Source organism: Microtus ochrogaster, unplaced genomic scaffold, assembly GCF_000317375.1.
Source record: "Microtus ochrogaster isolate Prairie Vole_2 unplaced genomic scaffold, MicOch1.0 UNK1, whole genome shotgun sequence".
Taxonomy (NCBI): domain Eukaryota; kingdom Metazoa; phylum Chordata; class Mammalia; order Rodentia; family Cricetidae; genus Microtus; species Microtus ochrogaster.
This window is the reverse complement of record NW_004949099.1, coordinates 36,142,031-36,146,647: the sequence shown is the minus strand read 5'-3', so window position 1 is coordinate 36,146,647 and position 4,617 is coordinate 36,142,031.

Genomic DNA, 4,617 nt, shown 5'->3' with positions numbered 1-4,617 from the left:
TGTTAGTGACAGAAGGTCTCCTATATCTGTATTCTAGAAGACTCTCAGTGACAGAAGGCTCTCCTATATCTATATTCTAGAAGATTCTCAGTGACGGAAGGCTCTCCTAGATCTATGGATATCTTAATTTGTTACTTTGTGACAATGGCCACATTGTCAAAAGCTGATTTTAGTGGTCAAGCCTGTCTCTTGTGCTTAAACCAGCCCAAGGGTTGTTGATTTTACTTAGCTTTTCAAAACTGCTAGTTTTCATTTTTGAAAATTCTGTATTTCTGCTCTGATCTTGATCATTTCCTATCTTCTAACATTGGACGTAGTTTGTTCTTTTCCTTTTTCCTTAAGGTAGACTTAGTGCTTCCAATCTTCCCTCTTTGGGGAGGTGGTGGTAGAGGCCATCTTGCTTTGTGACCCAGACTGACCTTGAATTTACCATCGTCCCCCTCCTTCTGCCTCTTGAATGCTGAGATTACAGGCATTAAAGCAATGCTCTGTTCTTTCCTTTTAAAAAAAAAATCATTGTGGTATGGAGAGATGGCTCTGAGGTTAAGAGAACTGCCTGTTCATCCAGAAGACCTGGGTTGATCCCCATCACCCACACAGCATCTCACAGCCGTCTGCAACTCCAGTCCCAGGGGAGCCAGGGCACTAGGTGCACACATGCACACACACTATTAGATTTCACCCTGACCTGTGACCAGTGTCCTCTTTCTCTCGCTAATGGGAGCTTTATCAATCTCAATCTCATATAAGAACCAAATTTGAGTTTCTGCTAAATTCCTATTACTATATTTTGATTTAGGGTTCTTTTGATTCTAAGCACTTTTCTGTTTACTCTGGTTTTAATTTGCTAATATCAAGTTTCAAACCCCAATTATTTTTATCTGTCTCCTATTCATTGGAAGTTGCAATAGTTCTAAGCATCATTTAGCTAATGTTCACATTTACGGTGATATTTTATTAATTAATCATGCTACATACATTCCACTGCACACAGTTTGAAGTATTTCTTTTTCTTTTCTTTGATTTATGACTTATTTAGAAGTGGGTTTCAATTTCCAAGTTTTTAATGTGGAGATTCTTTTCCTTGTTGTTGGTTCCTTTGCAGCTATAGGATGTATGTCTAATATCCTAACATGTGAGGTGTCTCTGGTGGACGTACGTCTAAAATCCTAAAATGTGAGGTGGCTCTGGTTGGATATATGTCTAATATCCCAACATGTGAGGTGGCTCTGGTGGACATATTTCTGATATCCTAACATGTGAGGTGGTTCTGGTGGACGTATGTCTAATATCCCAACATGTGAGGTGGCTCTGGTGGACGTATGTTAATATCCTAACATGTGAGGTAGCTCTGGTGTATGTATGTCTAATATCCTAACATCAGGATGTGAGATGGCTCTGATGGTGAAGGGCTTTCTGCACAGGCCTAGTGACCTGTATTAAATCCCGGAATATATACTGGAAAGTGGAAGAAGAAAGCCATCTTTGCAAAATTGTTCTCTGACCTATGCATGCACAGCGTGACATGTGTGTGATCCCAAGTCCCCTCTCTCTCTGTGTGTCTCTGTCTCTCTCTTACACACACACTAACGAATAAAGATGAAAATGTCCTTGTATCTCAAATTCATTGAAATGTATATTATAGCTCAATATACCATCTGTTTTTATTAACTTTTTTTTCCAAACTTGAAAAAAAAGCATGTATTCTCTGCATATTCAATATAATTTTGGGGCAAATTTTAATTAGATCAATGTGGTTGATGATGTGGTTGAAATGCTTTCTATTACTACATGTAACATAAGGGGGCCTGCTTGTTGGGGTTTCTGTCCTACCCAGTTCCCCACAGCTGGCAAGCCCCAAAGAAAATCACACACAGGTCTACATAGGTTATAAACTGATTGGCCCATTAGCTCAGGCTTCTTATTAGCTCTTATCACTCATATTAACCCATTGTTCTTATCTACATTAGCCAGGTGGCTTGGTACCTTTCTCAGCAGGGCAGATCACATGTTGCTTCTTGGTGGTCTAGGCTGGAATGTGAGGAATGGGCTTCCTCCTTCCCAGCATTCTCCTGTTCTACTTCCTGTCTGGTTTACCTGCCTGTACTTCCTGCCTGCCCACTCAGTGTTTTATTAAAATACATGATTGATAGAATACATACAATTCTCCTGCACCACTTCCCTCTTTTTTTAAACAAAGAAAAATACCCATAGTCCATTTTTGGGGAATGTGGGTGTAGTATTCCAGGCTACTTCCTGCTGGTTGGGGGCACTGATAATCTTATAGGGACCTAAAGAAAATTTAGAGTTATAATCAAGTCCTGACTGGAGTATCCTGTGAGTCTTGATCATCTCAGGCAGCAGTCTTGAATCTGTTCTGGATGTAGAACTCAGACATCCAGGCCATCTGTTCCTACCAGAGATTTCTCAGGTGGTCTTCCTTGATCAAACTGGATTTTCCTTAACTTAGAATGAATTTACAACCTCTCATTTTCTGTAGAAACAAAAGCAAAATCTCTTCTCCAAAGTAACATACCTTTTGACTTCAATTTTGAAGTCAAGGTATTTTTAAAATAACTATCTTGGATTAGCTCAGTAGCATTCATAAGAAATATCTTTTAGGAGCTGTTGCTCCTTCTTCAGCATTCAAACAATTCAAAGAGAGCATAATAACATACAGTATCAAGATTTTCTGTGTGTTTTTCATCTTTAAGTGGCTTTATTTTAACCTGTATTTCTTTTATTTTTTCTTTTACTGTTTGAGACAGGTTCTCTGTGTATCTTTGGCTGTCCTAGAATTCCCTCTGTAGACCAGGCTGTCCTTGAACTCACAAAGATCCTCCTGTCTCTGCCTCCCAAGTGCTGGGATTAAAGGTGTGTTACCAAACCTTGAACGCACAGGGATCTGCCTGTCCCTGCCTTCCAGGCATTGGGATTAAAGGCTTGTGCTACCACACCTTGAAGTCACAGAGGTCAATCTACCTCTGCCTCCCAAGTGTTGGGATTAAAGGTATGTACCACCACACCCAACTACTCTCTTTTTTATTTTTAAGGACTTCAACTTTTAGCCTGCATATATATAATATTTATTTATTATGTATGCAATATTCTGTCTGTATGTATGCCTGAAGGCCAGAAGAGGGCGCCAGACCTCTTTACAGATGGTTGTGAGCCACCATGTGGTTGCTGGGAATTGAACTCAGAACCTTTGGAAGAGCAGGCAATGCTCTTAACCACTGAGCATCTCTCCAGCCCCGCCTGCATATATTTTTAACACATAAACCATTTAGAGGTTTTTTTTTTCATTTTTGAATATATCTTTACTGTATCTCTCTCTCTTTTTCTGACCACATTGAGTCTTTAGTTTACCAAGCAATATGGGTAGGATTAAAGCCATGGCTTTGACGGCTGGATCCAGCCCTTTTCTTAGCTTCCTGAGATTCCAGCCTCATGGGGAAGGTACCTGCCAGAGCCAGGTTTATTGCCACAACTCTACGGCATTTCAAGGTCCTTGCCAGCAAGCAAGCTGCAGCATTCTGCTCACAGACCACACTCAGTTGGACCGCCTGCCTGAAAGGGTCAGAGTTTGCCCTGGCAGGGTGGCCCAGAAAACTGGCAGCTTTTTTCCTGCTATGGCTGAAAACTGAAAAGCACGCAGTCAGCTTTTCATCAACACCATTTAAGTGTTTATTCTCTGCGTGTTCAATGTAATTTTGGGGCAAATTATAATTAGGTCAATGTGGCTGATGATGTGGTTGAAATGCTTTCTATTACTACTGATTGTTTTGAAGCGCAAGGACAATTTTATTAGTGTCTAAAGGAAAACTCTCCAGGGCAGGCAGACTGTAAATCTTGGCAGCTGCTGGTTGAAAGAGAATGGAAAAGAGAAAGGAAAAAAGCTACACTGTTTAAACTGGCAATGGAGTTTAGACAGAAGTCACCACAGGTGAGGAGCAGAGGGCTGGAGAGTGAGGAAGCCCAGAAAGCTAAGTGTTAGGGAAAGCATGCACACAGAAAAGAGAAAAAAGTTATACTCATTCCAAGTAATTTAGAGAAGTGCTTGAGCCTGGAAAGAGACACGAGAGAAAGGAGAAAGCAGAAGTTTTTCATTACAAGCCCTAGGCAGAGACTCAGCAAAACCCAAAACTGGTATTTTGAAAATGTCCAAACCAAAGTTCATTAGCCCAGTGGACTAATGAGAGCACCCATCGACTGGCTTTTCTTTTGACATCCAAGGCTGGACTCAAGAGTGGTGACCCCAGGATACTTTCAGGGTCTTGGATAGTTTTTGGAGTGCCTAAAATCACAGTGTGAGGTCCCTCTTAGATGATTTTGAGAGAGAGAGAGAGAGAGAGAGAGAGAGAGAGAAGAAATAAAGCTGTCATTAATTTCTTAGGTTAAGCCATGGTGAGCATGTCTCTCTTGGCTCCAGAGCGGTGCTGTTGTGTAGAATTGAGCCAACATCTGATGTCTTTTATCTGGGTAGCATTTTCCTCATCATGAAGGAAATCATTAAATAAAGTTAATGTTGGCACAAAGAAGAAGAAGAAGAAGAAGAAGAAGAAGAAGAAGAAGAAGAAGAAGAAGAAGAAGAAGAAGAAGAAAGAAGAGGAGGAG